We start from the raw sequence: 21,098 nt of genomic DNA on the forward strand, positions 1-21,098 counted from the left end.
AATGGTTATACCTTGAGAGTTTGACATCAGTCCTCTGAAGTAGGGCAGATTCATCATCCTAATGAGGGGTGGACTGGACCACACCTGGGTGACAATATCTGAACTCTTCAGAGCAGAATATTTACAATGATTAACAGAGTTTGTCATTCCACTTGCAAAACTATTGATGATAGGTTTATCACTCCTCAAACACATCTTTAGGTTGGAGAATTTTTAGCCACTCGTTGTTTTACAGCTTTCTCAACCTTTGGCCATGCTATGTTTAAGTAATTCAATAAAAATTGCTGTTTCAGCAACACCTGAAGATAGGAAGTAGGGAATAACCAGCATGCTTTCAATACCAAAGTGGTCAATAGTGGAATAGAATTCTTTAATCTGCTCACAGTGTGAATCTAGAATGCTCTCACAGTGACCTTATTGGAAAAGGATAGTTAAAGAGTAATTGTGCAGGGTGTCATTTATATAAGCCCAAGGAGGCAGAAAGGAAGCAAGAAAAGGGCTCTGCTTGTGCTAGAGAAGATGGGAAATTTGAGACCATAGTTTCCCAGTAACCAATTTTCAGCAGAAACACCCCATCCTGGAGCTCCACCTTCATATCCCATTGAATGCCAAGCAGGTCCTTCACAACTTCATTGTGAAACGCCACACCTGCACCACCACTCTCGAAACCCTACTGTGAACTCCACAAAAGAGCCAGCTGGAGTTAAAAGCAAGGCAATGGTTAATTTTTACCAAGGATTAGTTCCTTGATCTGGCTCATGACTTCTGCATTGGCTGACTGAGGGGCTAGCTCCTTGCAGTGCAGAGGAAGGAAAGAGTACGTGGAGTCGAAGAGAGGGAAGTAGGAACCCCATTATCTGTCACTGCCACCAAATACCTCATACTGTGGAGCCACAGCCTGAGGTCCCAATCTCTAAGACATCTAACTTCTTGAAAAGAGGTTATTTTCTTATCTAAGAAAATAAATCAGGCCATCTTGTGCTGATATGTTTGAATGTGGCACCCCGATAAACCACTGCACACTGCTGTGTATGACTCTCTGGTAAAGAATCTACAGTTTATAATGATTTTGGCAACTGCCTATTGACTAAGACTCTTCCTTTGTCAAAGAAACAAACAAACAAAACCTCTTTCTCTTCTGTGTTACAAATACTTGCTATGACATGGGAAATGCCAATGAAATTACTATGAGAAATTACCAGGTATTTCAGAGGAGTTTGGACACAAGGGAAAAGTGGACCATAAAAATCCCTAAGTTTGTTTCAAGAAGCAACAATAACAAAAACTCATAAAGCAACTAGTTGTTTTAGGAAACCAGCAAAGTGACTGACATGCTCTTCAATCTCATCTAGGAAATTCTTCTTCTACTACCTAAATCTAGGAAAAACAAATAGGTAAAGTGTATGTATAACACTTCCTTAAGTCACCAAGCTACTGGGCAGTAGTTTATCATCATTCAGTATAGTTGCCTAAAGCTTTCAATTCAGTTGTATGGCCATTATAAAAAAGCAGCGTGAACTGTAACTGCTGTACTCAACAAATGATAACCTCTGATGTGGGGTTTTCTATCCCCAATGCAGGTCATGTTACTAAGGTCAAGGAAAAGAGAAGATTTCTACAAGCAGACCTCTACTACATCTTTATTGAAGAAATTAATCAACTTTCAGTTTTATGCATCTGTATTCGAAAGCCAATAAAATTCAGTGTTTCCCAATAAAAGCTATCTGCTTGTTCAGATCTGCTTGTCAGGTTTTGTAGGCCATTTAAAAATAATCAGTGTAAAAGAGAGAGCTTGCCCCTTGGCATGTCCTGTGCATTAAACCCATTGAATATTCCCTCTTGAGCTCCATTCTGGAATAGCCTCATTAGTACAGTTTATGAGTCTTTAATTCACCTTGTCAATATTATCAAAAGTTCTCTTCTATACTTTGCCACCTACTACCTGTTCAGATAAAGGACAAACCTGGCATGGTTATAATAAATCAGTGCAGGGATGTGAGTTGCATTCATACCTATGTTGACAATCGCTCTGCTGTCCTGCAAGCTCTCCTATCACTTGTTTTTAGCCTGCTTCTGAGATTTGAAAATTCTTGTGTCTACATAGGACTCTTCAGATGGAGGACTGTGTCATGTGGGCAGTCTAGTGTAAGGGGTATGAACAGTCCTGCAACTGAGGATGAGAAAGAGCCTCTCCAGCAGGGAGCTGTTCCCAGTCATCCACAGCCTATCCATGCTCCAACTTTTGTGCAACACTGGTCATCTACCCCATTACTAAGGGCACACTTAAGTACCTAAAAAGAGGATAGATTCTCATTTAGCCTAGGCACATTCTTACAGCCTAGGATAAACCAAGAGAAGAAGTGGGGTTCAGACTTGCTGTGCAATTCAGTATTTCATGTATGGTCTTTTAGGTAGCTGTACACGGCCTTTTATCTTACTGAGTCACCTGCTTTTCCATGGGTTACTATGGAGCTACAGGGTCTAACAGCAGGCTGTGAATGCCACCTGGGGAATCAGGATCCTGCAAGGTAAAAGCCACTTTGACAATGCTCAAGTTCCTGGTAGATTTAATTGTTGGTACCTTAGCAGTGACAGAAATAAATAACTTTTACTTTCATCTGGCAGAGCTGCAGTAATTAAATCCACAACTTATTTTTCTGTTAATTGTGTCAGGTAATTTTCTGCTAACAACTACTCCCTGTGCTCCCTCTGGACCAGATTTGTTATTTGTCTCCCCTTGATACCAATGCATTTGCAAGTCATATTCTTCAGGGTCATAAACTTCCTTAATGATTAAGTTAACAGCATGAAATTCCAACTTGTAGGACTGACAAAACTGGACTTCAGAAAACTACTGTCTTTTTTTCCTTTTCCCATGAGGAAAAAAGGTGCTATAGACATCATGCCATGTGGAGCTGCTTTCTGTTTCAGTTTGTTGATATTTTTGTACAGTGTTGTGATTTTTGGACAAAATAAATAATTATAAAGGCAAAAAACTGCCATTCAAAACAAACTCCGAACTCTTTTGGTTAAGAATATGAGTTTTCCTACTGTCTTACCTTCCACAACATTGCTAGACAAAAATAAAATCAATCTATGTAGTCCAAAAATAAATAATCTTGCAGAAATAAATTATTATGTTGGTGAACGTTTGAAAAATAGAGAAAATAAGATATAACTCTAGAGATGCATTAGAAAAATATTTATTGTGTTTTATCAATCCTCAAAAAGCAAAAAAATATTCCTTTAATTCCAGAAGAAGACCCAGCAAAAGGATAAGAAGACCAAGCATGCTTACAATACAAGCCTGTGTCAAGCTCTACACCTGCATATGACAAAGACAGTCACATGAAAGGATAAGGGCATCAACTAGCTGATGATAGAGACTTAAGCCTGCTAAATCACATGGCAAAGATAAATTAGAACTATCTGCCACCTACATCAGATGGTGAAGGAGGCAGGAACACAATGCTCTGGATACCAATTAGTGGCATAATGGAGCCAGTATCTCATGTTCTAGCGTGTCAAATTCCAGCAGTGCCAGTGAGATCAGAGCAGAAGTCACAGCAAGGTCACTCTGATCTGTCAGCAGGACAGCTTCAGCCAAGTACTGCATCCTAATCCCCATCTGCTGAGAATCTAGTGGAGGAGAGAAGCCTGCAGTTAAAATATGCCTACAGTAATATCCTCCAAGGGCATCAGGCTGAAAGCAGAGTAGCGCTATACAAGATAATAAAATACAGCTGATTTTAATTTAAATGAACACTTCTTGTTTTGATACATGAATGTGTTGAAGTCTGTCTGCTCACAGAAACACCAAGGATATCAGCAGTGTGGCAGGGACATTTTACAGTACAAACACCTTCAAATCATGCACTACTTCCCCCACTTCCATGTTGGAAGAGATACCTCTGTATCGAAGGTTGACTTTGCCTGTACTCATCCCTTTGGTAGCTCCCCGTGAAGAGTCAGTAAGTTCACAGTATAGTAGCTACACAAATTATTTATCCTCCCAGCACCAACTGTCAGGCAGAGAAATAATATACCTGCTGTGCAGTGCATGAGGCACAAAGCAAAAACCCTTGTCTTAGCTTTTTTTTCAATGCTAGAGGGAATTAATCAGTTATCCACACGTAGCCTACCCTTCCACCATGTGGTCACACTCCCAAACTTTAACACACATCTGTCATGCTTCACACCTGCCTGTGCTGTACATAGGCCCAGCAAGCCATACAGCTTCCAGGGCAAAGATGGTAAGGAATACAATTTTTATAATACACTCAGAGTGGCTGGAAAGTAGGACAAAGACATATGCTTGGGCTGTGGCATGGGGCACTGGAGTGCTCCTTTTTATACAAATACAGATACAATACTTACATGCACATTACAAAAATAAATATTATCCTTTTTTTCCATTTGCACTGAAAACCCTTGAGGTTAATAAGTACCTGCCTAATTTGGTCAAAGCATGTGCAAATATAATAGAGAGAAGGACCCACTCCTAGAGATTAGAAGACACATTAGTCCCATCGTTGTTCTTTTTGAGGTCCACCAGCTCCTGTTGTTTACTCATTCTGCTATTAATCTTCTGTCTGTTGAGAATTATTCTTAGAGGGACTTATCCTCAGGAAAGCAATTTGGAGTTAAAATTAACTTCTGATTATTCAAAATAGTTGCTGGAGTAAAGGAGGTGGGGAGGTCATTTAGTAGAAGACATAGCAGCAGTGATTATGCTATGCCCTTCTCAGACTTCTGCAAGTTTCCATTCAGGTAAGGTTTCACTTTGCAGCTGGCCAGAATTTAGAGCCAGATCTTGCTGCTACAAGGAGTGGGCTGCCTCCTCCACCATTCCTTTCTATGCATTTCTGTTCCATCTCTTGCGTGGCTTGGCAGCTTGAGCTGCTCTGCCTCACTAAATCCTCAGAAGAATATTTACTTGCTTGTGTTGAATGAGGGGTTTTGTGTGTTCAGTGAGATGAATTGGCCTACCAAGAGCAAGAGGACTGAAAAGAAAGGAAAGGGGAGAGTTGTGCAGTTGATGACAGGAGGAAGAGTAGGAAGAGGAGAAGGGAGGGAGAAATGAAAGAAACTGCTTTTACATGTGATGGTGACCTTTAGATTTGTTTTACTGTACTATAATACCTGACCCTCACATACTAAAATTGAAGAAAAAAAAAGGCAATTTAAAATACATGAGATTCCATTTGTACCACTGAAATCTTTCTCTACCTTGATCTGAAGGAGCTAAGTGACAGTACAGAGACTGCAAACTACAGAGGGACACAAGAGATGCTCTTCTTACAGCAAAATCACTGAATGGATGTCTAAGCAAGTGAAAAATTCTGTCTTGTTCCTCTCCAGAAAGAATTTGAGCCAGCTGGGCAATAGTTTGATATGTGAGGACCTACAGGCTGTGAAAATAGGCAATATATAGTGGTTTGAATAGGTGGGGAACATGCAAGCACCTGGCAATTTAGATTTGAAGAAGAGGTGGACAAAATGTTTTAAGTCTGTATATAAATGCTTCCTATCTTGAAAAGGCAAACTAATTCACCTGTTGTGAAGTGCTGGATTTCCTCATTTTTTTCCATTTGCCAGCTATTTTGAAATGCATGAAGGAAATAGGGACCCCAGAAACTAGCTGAGAGAAGTAGCATATACAATACAGCAGAGCCACTCTACCAACTGAGAGCTGCAACTGTGGTCATATGGAAAATCTACCCAACAATAAAATTCTACTTGCCTTTTTTGCCGCTCATAACCAAACAGCCTGAACAATGTGATCAGGATGAAGGAAGAAGAAAATGGGACAACCACTGGCAAATGAGCAATGGTGCAGTTTCCAAACAGAACACTGAAGGTAAGCTTTTAAGATCATACAATCATAAAATATCCTGAGCTGGAAGGAACCTACAAAGATCATTGACGTCCAACTCCCAGCCCTGCACAGAAGATCCCCAAGAGTCACACCATGTGCCTGAGAGTGTTGTCCTAACACTTCTTGAACTCAGGTTGGTGCTGTGACCACTTCCCTGGGGAGCCTTTTCCAGTGTTCAGCCACCCTCTGGGTGAAGAGCCTTTTTCTAATATCCAACCTAAACCTCCCCTAACTCAGTTCCATGCTGTTTCCTCAAGTCCTGTCACTGGTCATACGAGTGAGGAGATCAGCACTTGTCCCTCCACTTCCCCTCATGAGGAAGTTGCAGACTGCAATGAAGCCTCCCCTCAGTCTCCTCTTCTCCAGGCTAAACAGAGCAAGTATCCTCAGCCACTCCTCACGTGGCCTCCCCTCAAGGCCCTTCACCATCTTCATAGCTCTCCTTTGAATGCTTTCTAATATTTTAATGTCTGTTTTATATTGTGGCATCCAAAACTGCCCCCAGTACTTGAGGTGAGGCCGCCCCAGTGCAGAGCAGAGCAGGACAATCCCCTCCCTTGCCCAGCTGGCAATGCTGTGCCTGATGCCGCCCAGGATACCCTAGGTTGGCCCTCCTGGCTGCCAGGGCATTGCTGGCTCATGTTCAGCTTGCCATTGACCCCCAGCTCCCTTTCCACAGCACTGCTCCAGCTTCTCATTCCCCAGTCTGTCCATACATCCAGGGATGCCCCATCCCAGGTGCAGAATCTGGCAAACACCTTATGTTTCAAACTGTCCTTTGAAACAGGAATAAACAAAACTGCCTCCATCTTTTTGCCCTGAGAGATTGAGTCCTAATCTGTGCTGCTCATAGTCTTTGTCTGATATACATCTTGTATATCAAAGCTGAGCTTTTTTCCATGGCAGGGTAAGGCCACTTATGTCCCACTGTCATTCTCTCCCTTCCTTTGCTGGCTGCCTGAGTGGACTGGTCTTTGAAGATGTCACGTTCAACGTGGACACCTTTACCTTTGTTCCATGCTCCCAGGGGATGCCAGAGAATTCCATTTCATCACTGGAATTTTTACCACTGTATTTCCAGCCACTACCTGCTCAGCTTCTTTATCTCTCTTCTACACTGATCTTCAGAATCCCCAATCCTCTGGTCAAACAGCAGCAGCTTGATGTTCAGTGTTCCTCCTTCATTATTAAAGAGCATGTTTTGCTCTCTTCTGTTCAGACTGACACCAGGCATCTGATGTGCTCCTGCAGTCAAGCAATTTGTATAAAGACTTTTGTATTTCTGAGGGCCCACTGCTCTGCTGCTTAAAATGCAGAGATGAACGAAAATTAGGAGACTGTAGGCAGACTGGGATACTAGATTCCAAGGTTTTATATCTCCCATTTCAGGCCAGTGATGCAAAGAGTGAGCCAGCCCAGGTAAGTAGTGTATGGGAATGAGTGCCCAGAGGCTTGTGTTAAAAGACTCATTACTTCTTTGTGTGAGTACATGCATTCAGTGACTCCACCTGGCACTAACAGCTGATAAAAAGTCACCAAGGCAGCCCATGACAGCGCTTTCATGTGTGGCTCTGACAACTGCTTTCGATTCAACACTGCATCCCATGTGGAAGGGGAAAACCCAGGTTAAATACAGAATTAGCAGGTAATGAAGATAGGACCCAATGGTAGAATCTCTCCCAGTAGCTGAGTCTTCCCTCATCAGCAAAGCTGAGCAGTAATATTCCTGTCACGGCACAGACTAATTGAAAAGCAAGGTGATCAGTTGTTAATTTCATAGCCTCTCTAGTTGCCATGAAAGTGCATCTTTGTCATAATCCATTCATAAGACATTTCTCATTGTGCCAGCACAGACAACTTCTTATGCCATTGTACCTCCTTATGGAATTAAAACCAGCAGCACAGGAAGTCTGAGTAACTGACCATGAAAAAACCATCAATAGCAGGGGTAATGCCATAGCGTCACAAACACTTACCCACCATGAATAGCTTCAAATGTAATTTATAACTCTGCTTCAGTCTCAATTATAAAAACTGACAAATGAAGGAAGACTTCCTTCATTTTGTCTGGAATCCTCCTCTTGATGACAGTATTGAATTCTAATACTGATCACTTGACAGGCTGCTCTTTAGATATACTCAGCAATTAATTTACTACTTAAAGACTAGCTGATACAGACAGAAACAAAGAAGATTTTGGTAAATAATTTAAAACTAAGAATCTCTTCTCTAAATTTAGTGAGCATTGTGTTCTATTGCTTATTATGGTGGACATTTATTTGATGAACAAAAATGCCAATATAATAGGAATTTATTTCAACATAAAAGCTTACCATAACATTGTTAATATAAGCCTATTTTTGAGAGGTTAGGCAGATGGGACAAGCAAAGCCTTCTGAAAATAATGATGACTTCAGAGAGTAACATCAACTCTGTGCAGCTCAAAGCAGTATATGGTTACACCAGATATCTATTTTGTATGGATAGGTCTCATGATAGGCAAGAGTCTGTTACGTGATGGATCCACATTGAATGGTGTCAGTGGAATGGAAGCTGATTTTGGCTTCTTCACTGTTACAGGAAACTGCTCAGCTGACCAGAATTATGCAGTATGTGAAAACCAATCCCCCACAGAAGATGTTCAAAGAAAAATCACTTTGTGGTTAACAAGTGTAAGTACATTGATAAGGGCTCTAACTTGTATCCCATTGGACTGTAAATATTCCCCATTACTCCCAGCATTCACATTCTGTCATTTTAACCAGCTGCCTCAATAGGTAAGCAAGATAACTCCAAGACAGAGACTAGAAATATGCTTAAAGATGGAGAAGTTTGAATCAAGGACTGGGGACCAGGAAGTCTCAGCCCTAAATCCTCTTCTACCACTGCAAGGCAAATGGTCATATGGCAAGTCATTACAGTGATAACATCAATACCACCATGGCTCATGGAAAGTAAAGGTGGTTCATCCTCCTGAAAAAACAATACCAGTTGCATTATCTGCTATAGAGAAGTGTTTACTGAGAACAGTAATTAGGGCACTATTCTTTTATCTGATCTTTATTCCAGTCTACTTCTTCCATTATATAATGGTATGTCCATTAGTAGCAATGAGAATTTCACACATGTGAAGAGCCAAATATTAGAGCATAAACTTCATTTCCCAAACCATAGTTTTTTCTGTTTTGTTTTTTGTGGGGTTTTTTTTCACCCTTTAAGAGAATCCAATCATTCTAGTGCAAGGATGAAATAGAACAGATCATGTGCTCCAGTGAATGAAACAAAGTAGAAAAAAAAAAGAAGAAATAGAAAAATATAGACTCGTATATGAATAAGTAGAGAGAGTCAAAAGAAACACAGCAGCTACAGAAGAAAATTTAGAATAGTAAAGACAAACCCAGTGACTGAAAATGTGAGTTATGAAACAGACTCAGCACATATGAATGAATACTTGTCTTTCACACTGGAAAAAGAGAAATCTTTTCATTTCAAGAGACAGAATTTTAAGCCAACTGTTAGAAAAAACATAACAGAGTGTTTATAACAACAATAACTGCCCTTCTCATATGAACAACTGCATGTTTCCTTCAGTTTGCTGATCCCTTTCTCTAGTGGCAGTGCCAGCCTAAACTACTCCCACCTTCTTCCCACCACCAGCAGTCTGGTCCTACTCCATTCTTCATGAGGGCAGACATTTAGGACATCCCAGGCCAAATAGGTTTCAAACTGACTGAATCCCCAATGCCCACCTAAACTCTTTTTTTCAGCTGAGTCAGTTCACAACTGCAAAAGCAGCAGCTGAAAGACTTAAGAATTACAGTAAGTTGCCTGAAAGATGGGGCTGGTGTCCAGAGGTTGCTTAGGACATCTTAAACAGACTTGTCATCACTTGCCTTAATTCATCATTCGACAAATGCTTTGTTTTAGGATCAGCCGGCTCTGCCTCTGAGAAAGGTAGTCCCTCATCTAATGGGTCCACCCTCTCTTCCACCCCATGTCTCCATTTCCTTTTGGCAGACACTGATGTTTTTTGCAGCTGTACAATAAACAGGACTGAGGAACTGACCCAGATTAGAAATAGATTTTGCCTTTGTTTTGCTCGTCAGTTCTCAAGGGATGCATCTTCCAGCTATTTCACCCCTTATGTACACACCGGAGGGCATGAGCCAGTGCCTGAGGAGAGGGACACGGGACTCACTCTGTCCAAGACTGGCTTAGCTCATATATGTGTTCATGGAGTTACAGTGCTCTGGGCCCTAAAGCTGTACTCCTTAGCTGTGCACAGGCAGCCACTTGTTTGTTGTAACTCTATATACAATAAGAAAACTATTGAAGTAGCAACTCGCAAATAAATAAATCACCTCTCATGTTCCCTCCAGTTACTTCCAGTTGTTTTGGGTGATTTCTTAATGCAATTGCACAGTCTGACAATAGATACCTGTGGAACCTTACTGCTCAGAGTCACTTGTAATTAACATGATTCCCATCAGCGGAGACAATCAGAAAATCCAGCTCAAGCCAGTTTTTAAAATGTCCATGAGTGGACACAGTTTGCATAAAGCTAGAGGAGATGATCCACCACTCTTGCCTTTTATTTAATGCTCTAATCTTTCTCTATAAGAACTGCTAAAAGCAAAAGCAAGGAAAAAATTCCTAATATGCTGATAGAGAAGACAATTTAAGACCCCTTCAATCAACCTGTCATGTCACAGTACATGAGAATTAGAAAGGGCAAAGAGAATGCATTGCTGGAAAACAACATAATTCTTCAGGGCTGACAGAGAAGTCAATCCAAAAGCAAAGAGGAGAAAGACAGTAAAGGCATTCACTCATCTAGCCTAGGTAATGGGAATTTGAAAAATATGAGGAAGACAAGTTCCCGTGATCTTATGAAAGAAACAATTCACAAGGTGTTGGGTAAATGGGACAAACAGCACAGCCAGTGCAAGGCAGAAATTAGACAAAACATGTAGCACTGGCAAAGATCCTGCTGTCTGACCTAAGTCTGGTCCTGAACCTGAAGCTTCACACTCAGCCACTGTGACAAGCTGCACACTGTGTCCTCCACCAGTGCCATCAGCTCCTCCCTCCCTGCCTGCTCCTGCCTTCTTGTCACCTGTAGCACTCATCCAGCCAGGGGCTAAATCAGACCAACTGGATGACCCACATGAAAACTCCTCAATATATTTGCAGGCAGGACCATTATTTTCAGCTGCAGTGTGGTCTTAAGCTTCCTGGGAAACCATACCTGAGTCTATGGGAGATGTCTGAATACCAAAAATAGCCTACAATATATATACAGAATTGCAACTTTTCCACTGCATGGAAATTATTTGGGATTTTAAGAAAGGCTGACTGCTTCATTCTGTAAATATATCTAATAAGGGAAGTTTCCCCTGTCCTAAACCCTGTCGATCTGAAACTCTGGCATGCTGCTGGACATCTACCAAATGACTAATCAGTCAGAAGCCCTACTGGGTTAAGTACACGTGAAACATGATGGTGATTGCAGATTTCAGAGTGCAGATACTTCGGAAAAGGATACTGGGAGGAAAAACAAAAATTGCTCACGCTCTCTCAGAACATTCAGAATATCCTTTAAAAAAAATATGATGTAAAATAACCCAAACACAACAACAAAAAATGCCAAAAACCAAACCAAAAAACCCAATGCTGCTAACTTTGAACATACTATTGTAGCTATTTGGCTGCTAACTCTGGGATTCCTCAGGGTTCATAAGGAGAAATAGCAGTAAACAGAGAGCCAGGGTGTAAGTCCTACAGGGTTCTGTAACTTATCTACTGTCTCAGAATTTTTAACCAGAATAAAAACTGCTAGATCACTGAATGAGGGACAGCAGGCTAAAGCGGAGGTATATGCCTCTACCTCCTGGAACCTGTGGAAAAGTAAGCATCAGAGGGTAGCTCTCAACAGGAAGATTTTCCTCAGCCTGCTCATGCAGGGGTTATCAGTCCCCCTCTGCTGTCTCATTCTTTATTTCAGGAATAAAGATGACTACTACTGATCAGCTGTGCAAAATTTAGGCAGTTTTGCAATCTCTCCAGCAGAAAGCCATCAAATGTGTTCTAGCACAAGCTGGACAGGCTGGGAGCTTGCATGTGAACCTACACCTTATGGGCACAGCCACAGTGCTTTCCTATATCAACACACTTAAAAGACAACAGCTTGCAGATGAGATCTCAGCTTTAGCTGGCAAAACCCCTCCAATTGTTCCCCTAGCTCAGGGACCGACACGGTACAAATAACTTCACAGCACCATTAGAAATAATATAAATCTTAGATTTGGTGACCTAGGTACAAAGCGTTCAAAAGCCAGGAAGAATGATATAAGCAAAGGCTCATCCCACTCCCTCTTTGAAGTGACCTTCCACATATTTGGAGACTATCACATTTCCCCTCAGTCTTTTCTTCTCCAAGCTAAATAAACCTTCTCTCATTGTCTTTCATCACAGACTATGCTTTTGAGACTTTTGATAGTTTTTATTGTATTCAACTTAACTGTAGCTCTGAAAATTAGTCTTAGTCCAAGGAATGTTGCAACTGATCTATCGCTGTGCTGCGCCAATACAGCAACAGCCTTAGGCGACCTCTAATTTTAGTGTCAAACAAGCTTTGCAGAAATAAAAACTATTCTGTGAAACAGATCTTGCTGGGTTTTGTAAGAACAACCCCATGATCCTGCACTGCTGTGGTATCAAATCAAGGTCTTCTGGCAAAGGATTTTCATTGGAAGAGAAAGAGACACAAGGATCTAATGCTCTAAATGTACAGCAAATGGAAATGTTCAAAATGTCTTTTAACTCATGAAAAATAAAGTCACGAAGAGCTAACGGTGAATCTATCAGCATGACACTGTAGAGGTATTAAAAAGAAAATAAATTAAAGGAAATAAGAAGGCAAGGTCAGAGTATTTGTGCTGAGGTAGGAACTGAAACAGCCTGGCATAATGAAGAGACTTTGTTTACAAGGGGCAGTTTTTCACAATGTCATTTCCTGCTGCCACTAAGCTAAAAGAGAGATCAACATACTCACTTGAGGAGAGAAATAGTAGCTACATCTCCTATTACTGAGGAAAATGTGTTGAGACTGACATTTCATGGCTTAATTTGAATGGTAGATTATATTGAATTCAATTAACAGGTTTGGTATTGAAGTTAGTTATTCCTCACATAGCTACCTGACATCAGACATACTGACTATTTACTACTTGTACAAACTGAAATTAAAGAAAAAAACACAAAGCAGGAGAAATAAAATTCTGGCAGCTGTTGTGAACAACACCTTTATTCAAAGATCTTCCAAGATGCCTCTGAAGCAGGCAATTTATGGTTACTTAATCTTTTCTTGTTACATCCTGTAATACAGACACACTCATTAAAGCTCTAACTTCCTTTCAGTTTCTTAGGAAACAACCAGTATTCTCTTCTCAGAAACCTCGAAGTATCCAATTGCAGGAGAGATCTGGATTTTAAAGCACCAGCAGCTTTCAAGGCAGGCTAGGTTGTGCAGAAGAATTTTATTTACCCAACTATTTGACTCGTTCCTAATTTTTTTAATAAAACAAAAATATGTCTTTGAAGAAGTCCTTATATTTGTTCATTCTAGTAAAACATGCTTGTGTCAACACTTCTACTTTCAATAGATAGCCTGCTGAACTGAAAAACAAGCACATCGGAAATATTTCTTTCTTAAGGCAGTTAGAAGGTAAAATTGCCTGTGGCTGTAGAAGATACCCCAGAGGATGACACAGCTATTGCTTTAATAAGGCTTTTTGATACTGTCTCACACAACATGCTCATAATCAAATATGTGACTATTGTCAAGGTACAGATATTGTATGCTGACCACAAAACAAGTTGGAAAACTATTCAAAGAGTAATTCTCACTTGGTTCCTCTAAGTAATTTCACACACTAAGAGTACTTACATAGAGTTCCTGTTAGACAGGTGCATGGATCTTATTCTGTTTCCATTACTCTCTTGGCTGCTAATGTAGCAAAAACTCCTTTCAAATGAAAACAAGCTGAGAAGTGTTGCAAGAAGCACGATGGCAATAAACAGACTTCAAAATGGTGTTCAAAAAATACAAGATGCAATTCAGAAATGGTAAGTTCAAAGTACTACTCAGGGAGAATTAATTGCACAAATACATAGTGGGCAAAAACTCTGAAAAACAAAAGCTGGGAGTATAGGAAACCCCAAACTGAACATGAAGTAATCCATTGCCCTGATACAAAGAAAGCCAGAACTGCTTCAAATTCATTCTCAACAGTGTGGATAACCTTAGGCAGCCACTATTTTTCTTAAAACGGCATGTTTACTCAGGCTTCTAGATAGACCCATAGTAGTTCTGGTATTTTAAAAGGGAACAAAAAACTGAATTACACTTATTCCTTAAAAAATTAATTACAAACATAAGATGTCATTTCATGATTAATATGAGCAAAATTGCATCTGCCACCTTGTGCATGAAATGCTTTTCTCTCTTTTCAGTTTCTCAGTTTATTTCTGAGAAGCCAGTGCATTATATTGAGAAATTCAGAACACGGGATCCTCACAGTGCAAATGCCAAACCCTTCCAAGAATACAAGACCCACATTTTTGTGATAACAGTATGAATAGATGTAGTGGATGCAACTGCAAAGGTATCTAGCATTAAGTACATGTCCTTGTGAAGTCCCTAAAGATCAGCTGTTTAAAAATTACATATGAATGCCTCATTTAATGGACTACAAATAGGTATACAGCAGGGTTAGCTGCATAAATATTTTTTCTTAGTCAAACATAGAGGTGTCTAAAAATGTTCAAGTAAAATAAATCCAGGGGGTTTTGCGTGTCAAGTACGATGTATGAAAAATAATGCTTTTCTGGTACCATATAATCATTAAGGTTGAAAAAGACCTCTGAGATCATCGAGTCCAACCATGACTCATATCTTACCCCTGGAAGAAACTGTACTTCAAGGATGATAGTTTTACTTGTCATATCTTAAGTCTACATTTTCCACAGAGATCAGGCTGACATGGGAAAAGAAATTTGCACATAAAATTGTGCAGTTGGATATATTAGTTTCAGAAATGTTCACTAAGGAAAAATGTTATTTAAATCAACTCAAATACTCCTACCTTATCTGATGAACAATGAATTGAATCAAATTTGAGACAATCTTCCATCTTCCTATTCCATTTATTATAAGCAACTAAAATGCATCTTCTATTCTTTTTCCTTTCTGTAAGTTAAAGCTGTAATCACATCTTTAAACTCTTATCCACTGACCAGAATGATTAAATGTAATTCTGATGTTGGAATACTCCCTTTATCTCCCCCCTTCTTCAGTTCCAATTATGATTATGGAACAGAGAGAAAATAAACCTTCAGCTTTAAGTGTCCTTCAGTGTCAAAAGGCTCTTAAGCCTTCAGTTCTGCCTAATGTGAAAAAAAAAAAAAAAAAAAAAACAGGACAAGAGAAACCAAGGAATAGTAGAGAATATGGCCATTTAGCATGTTATCACTTGCCACAAAATTCAGAACCTGCATCGGAGCAGATTCATCAATATTATCCAGCAGCTCTTCTGCTGCATCATCACCTTTAGGTGGATTCCACTGCTAACAGCAAATGACGGAAGCTTGAATTTCTTGGACATCACTTCACCTTTCATTTAAGGGACTGTGAAATCTCCAAGGTTCTTCAGTAGAGCAAGTGAAACAATATAATTCTTAAAAACATAAACCAGGATTCCTTTTCCCTTTAGTCGACATCAAGCAAGACTGAATGATCTGGGTAAAAGGACATCAAGATATGTCTTCGGTCCATCAGCTGCAGAGTGTATAAAACAAGTCATTCAGGGCAGAGCAGTAAGAGCTGGGTTTCCTGTCTGGCAACAGCACTATTTCACATGGTGTGAACAACTTCTCCATCTTAGATCCCTCTCTGTTCTGCCAGCCAAGCTGTTTGAGCAACCAAGCAATGAACTTGATCAGAGAACTTATCCCTCTGTAAAGCAACCCAGAAAAATAAATGCTTATTTTCAGCATGGTGGATCCATTATGAGTCTTGTTAAGTGTGCAAGTGCCCAAACAGATCTGACAGCACAATGGAAGAAGCCCTGCACAGACATGAATGGGAAGCCATGACCACTTGATTAAGTTGACAGTGACACTTAGGAAATACAGAGAATGACACTTTAAATACCACAAGGATAAGAAAGCCTGACATAACCACACAACTACAGCAGTGACCCAAATCCTACAACATCTCAGATCCAACAATGAAGCCAACCCAGGAAGTCCCTGTTCCTTCAACAGCTGTTTGCCTGTTCGTCAAGTGTGCTGATCAAACTCTTTCTATGTTGAACTGAATATTGGTTCAACAAAAGCAATTTGAGTGAAAACAATGCTGAAAGAAAAGGAAGACAAAAAGGCATGCAAGATCTCAAGGGAAACTCAGTGTGAGACTGTTTCCTATAAACCTTATATCAAAACAACTAAACTAGTAGTAATTCTTCTTTTTCAATTGTGTAGTGCAATCTGTGCACTGGGACAAGTTTTAAATGAGAAGTTCCCAGATATGATGTGGCTCAAGTTTTTTTATTATTTTGTATCCACATAAGAGAAACTAAGGAGCACAGCCAAGAAAAATAAGGCAGCTACAATGTACCGTTTCATCATGCCCAGAGAAAGAAAAACAAGCACTAGTACATACATCTCCAACACCCAGACATCAAAACAAGTATTTTTCTTCTTCAATTCTGTTTAGTTGGACAGGCCTAGGAGGCTGCCCATTTCATAAAACAGAGAGGATAACAGGAAAGCAACTTCAGAGTACTTATCCCTGGTTACCCCAGAATACTGCATATGGCTTAGAGCAGATGACATGCACCATTCCATTAACAACTCATCACCCTGCAGGACCAGCCCATGTGAGAACAATTGTTCTGATTAACACCAGAAAGAGATCATATGAGCAAGGGGGAAAGAAAGCAAAAGTACATGAACTCCCCACCCAGGTTTGTAAAAAAGCACAAAGAGAAGATATGTTCACAACTCTTTTCTGAAAGTCAATGAGATTTCAACATCTGAATTTTCCATTCTGTAAAAACTTTCTTTTGTATAACCTAAGTGACAAAATTAGTTGACACCCAAGCTGACTTTCTAAAGGGCACTATGGTGATCTCATAGCTCAGACATCACACTACCACTGTATACCTGGAGAACTGAAATCTGATTTAGTCCTCTTGAGGCAGCTCTGAGATTCCATGTATTGTACACAGGAACTACATAGTTACTTACAGTAATGAGAAAATTGTGAATTTTCAGAATGAACTAATCCACAAGAAGTTTCTACTAAATACATAATATTACCAGTCACTTGAATTCTGTCCTAAAGTACTAGAAAATTTTGTTGGACAAACCTTTTTCGTGAGAAATAAATTACTCTTCTTTTTTATATCTAATTTCTGTGAACTAGAAGAGAGGTTCTCTAATACCTACCAGATACTATTCTCATTGTATTAAGGAAAATAAATTTATTTTCTTAGATGCTGTCTCTTACTAGACACACAGGGTTTATGCATAGCACAAAATGCCTCATAAAGAAACCAACATACATTCCAAAAAACTGCATATAACACCATATTGACTCTGATGTCTAAACAGTATTTTAGAGTGTTCACACATGTGCCTAAATATTGTCCTGAAACTTCAGCGAAAATGAAGTATAGGACACATATAAAACTTACTAACTCCAGATAATGCAATCTGAAACCAATAGTTATTATCAAGATTGCACTACAATTGCAGGACTTGATTGCAAACAGTAGCACAGGCACGATATGAAAGTTCCATTCCAGAAATAAAAATTTGGATTAAACTATTTGAAGTTAAGGACAAATAGTGCACAAGAAATTTCATCACAATGATTATATTTGTCAACATTTCAGCTAACTGAAATACATTTTCTGTCCAGGGATAGAGCCTGTACATGCATTTCCAGTAGGTTTGATTTACATGATAAATTATTTTAAATATTATTCTCTAAGACTTATTTCTCCTAACTTCCAATATCCAATTGTTTTGGATAGTGTCTCTTTTCTGCTAAGAACATAGATTCCTTGTAACACACTTAGCTGCAGAAGACTTTTATTTTAGAGGCTTACCATATATTGAAAAAAAAGCTGTAGCCTGCAAATGACTAAAAAGCATCCTGTTAAATCCTGTGCATGAGGACATAATTCCTATAAGATTTGCAACCACACCAAGCATATATCAACCTGTCCAGGTTGTGTGAGTAGTCCAAGTAACTCAGCTTCGGTAAATATGAGGCAGGTTGAGGCAATGACAGAAAACACATACACCTTAAACAGCCAAAACCACCTCACTGGAGTTACCAGCACTGGAAAACCTCTATATGAGCTATAAGGCAAGCAGAAAACCTGAAATGAGAAATTCATGGTTAATTTTAGTTCTGGTACACGATTAACTGCTTAACCTTTAGCACTGAGCCTCTCTGTGCCTCAGCTTTCCTACACAGAAAAACAGGGATTTGCACAATTTTTCATGGTGTATCAAATTTGCTCTGCTCCCAAGCTTCTGCTAATAATAGCTCTGTGCGAGATGGAAAGTAGCCAGTTTTAAGAACTGAGTGTAAGTAAAGAGCATCTGTCAGCTACATAAAAAGATTAAAAACATCTTAGGCAAGGAAAGCATGACCTAGTACTCTGGTCAACAGTAATTGTCTTCCTGTCTGTATGGGAAGCTGCAGCACAACTTCTGATCCATCCTCACATTCTAGAGGAAGATTTCATTCTTACTGGCTAAAAACTTGAAAGGGAAACAAGAAAACAGAGGCTACACCTACTGACCTAATTTGTTTTTGCCAACCCCTTCCATGTCACCATGAACTTCCAGGATTCTTCAAGGGAGCCATTAATATCCCCTATCCCTCTCACCTTGTGTGGCTATCTCAGCTTTGCAAATCTTGCCCATCATTGAAGAGACAAGTTACACTGCAGGTTGGGAGAAAAGAAAGAGAGAAGGGGGAGAAAAGCTGGCCTGTGGCACGGGAGACTGGCAAACGGGATGGGGTGTATGGAAAATAAGAAACACAGAAAGCCCTGACTTGGAGATGCATATCTGTGGACTTTTCCCTCTGCAACTCCAACACAGCAGTTAATGCTCCCATTAGGCAACCTGCACAGTCATGGAGCAGGAGAAACCTGGCAGTGCTGGGTAAAATGGAGATACCAGATGCAACAGCAAAGGGGTGTGAAGAGGGAGGATTCTGAGGGAGTCCTTGTCACCAAGTGAGCTTGTTGGGCTCTATACAGCCTGTCCTGTCCTAAGCCCAGCTTACCCAGGGCCTGTATTCTGGTTTCTTACATATTAACATTACTCTCCATTTAGCAAACCTTCTCTAGTACTGATTTGCCCTCATCAGCCCCCTGTCTCCACTCCTTCAGCTTCTGCCAGCACTTAATAAGGATCTGATGTCCTGTATCCAACTGGCACCTCACTGCCAGGGACACAGTGCTGCCAGGGCCAACCCCATGCCCACCTGAGAGGTGCCTCCAAGCACCCACCATCACTGGCGGGTTGCACAGCTGCTGTTCTACATTCACCTTATGCATATTAGTGGTACAAGTGTACGGCAGTTTTGGGCATGAAAACTTGTTTTACTCAGACTTTAGGATGCTCCAGTATCACTACTCTTTGTATGTTTTTGACATGGTTTGCAGCAGGTCTGCTCTTGATTTTCTTACTGATAGTCACAGCTGAAAGGTCTTATTTGGAGTGATAAAGCCGCAGGTTTTTTCTGTTAATTTTTAAACTTCCCTCTATTACTCCTTGCACTCCCCTCATATCAATAAACATCTGCCTTCCTTCCTGAAGGCCACCCATGCTAGTGTATTCCAGCAAGATCCTGTTCCAGGTCACAGCACACAGCGCAAGCTATGCACTTGCTTCACCTCCACCCAAAGGGATTTAAAGAAATTTAACCTCCAGACAATCTGGAAAATCTAAGTTGAACATTTACTGCTATTAACCCCACAAAAGATTACACTGGGTTGATATGCATAGGTAGTTACAGCATTTGGAAGCACAGACTTCATCGGACGCATGTGCCACCCAAGCAAGATGTTTCCTACAATCAAAGTCAGCACACATCACTTAAACTGTTGTCCTGCCTCCTCAGTATCACTCTCCCCTCACACACATATTACTTGGCTTTGTCTTTCTCCCAAGATAAATAAATGGGTTTGATTCTCACCACTATCAGTGAGCCTTAGCTCACTGCATTCAGAGTGCTCAGACAGTGCAAGGACAAATCTGCAGGAACTTTCTGAAACTGTTTTGAAAGCCAATCAAATAATAATAAAAAAAATAAGAAGGCTAGAAACAGGAATCAAGCTAAATCCAATCATTACTGCAGAAGACCCAGTTCAGTAGCATTGGTGAGCAATATGCCGAGGAAGACTGGCACATCATAAAAAGATCATCACCTTTTATCTGTAAATATCTAGTGCAGATGAAGGAAGATCTTGGCTGTTAAGCACTCTTCTACATCATGCACACAAACCCTATTAATACAGGGAAGATATGAGATTACCAGAAGCTGAGAAGAAATTAGAATATTAATACCTCATTCCCTGCTGACAGCCAGGATGACAATGACCCAGAAAAAAATTTGGATATCAAGACTCACTTTGACAGCCACTGCCTTGCATGAGCACTTACAATTTTTCTGTCCTTCATCTCTTTCTCCTCCATGGTGGATGGATACTTCCACCATCATCTTAACTGACACTTGCTGCTCCATTCTTCTTAAGATTATTTGATGTGGTAGTCAATGCTCTTTCAGTTCATCTCCCCACCTGACCTCTCCCTGAGCCCACAGCCTCAGCAGCAGTGTCCTACATTGTTATTTGCATTCAAGAACTATGCAAAGACAGAGGATGAAAAAGGGCCCTGTTGATACACAGGATGGCAAAAAAATTTTGTCCCTGCAAAAGGAACTGAACTACCTATTCTGAATGTGACACGGGGCATTGTGGATAATGGCACAGCCCCTTCACTGCTCTCCTGGACAACTCCAATAAAAGAAGTCGTGCAGATTTCTGCGTACATAACAGTCAGGCCAAAAGAAGTAAGTGAGATGCAAACAGGAAAGTGGCCACACCTTCCTTGCCTGTTTACCTGTTTC

General features: G+C 40.3%; 1 long non-coding RNA gene across 1 annotated transcript; it reads left to right on the forward strand.

The window, feature by feature from the left end:
- The first annotated feature begins 4,701 nt into the window (after positions 1 to 4,701).
- LOC138104679 (uncharacterized) lies at positions 4,702 to 13,458 on the forward strand. The gene is made up of 4 exons (XR_011148215.1): positions 4,702 to 4,770; positions 5,770 to 5,860; positions 8,459 to 8,550; positions 13,306 to 13,458. It is a non-coding gene; the product is annotated as an uncharacterized lncRNA (long non-coding RNA).
- The last annotated feature ends 7,640 nt before the right edge of the window (positions 13,459 to 21,098 follow it).

This window comes from Aphelocoma coerulescens, chromosome 1A, assembly GCF_041296385.1.
Source record: "Aphelocoma coerulescens isolate FSJ_1873_10779 chromosome 1A, UR_Acoe_1.0, whole genome shotgun sequence".
Classification (NCBI taxonomy): domain Eukaryota; kingdom Metazoa; phylum Chordata; class Aves; order Passeriformes; family Corvidae; genus Aphelocoma; species Aphelocoma coerulescens.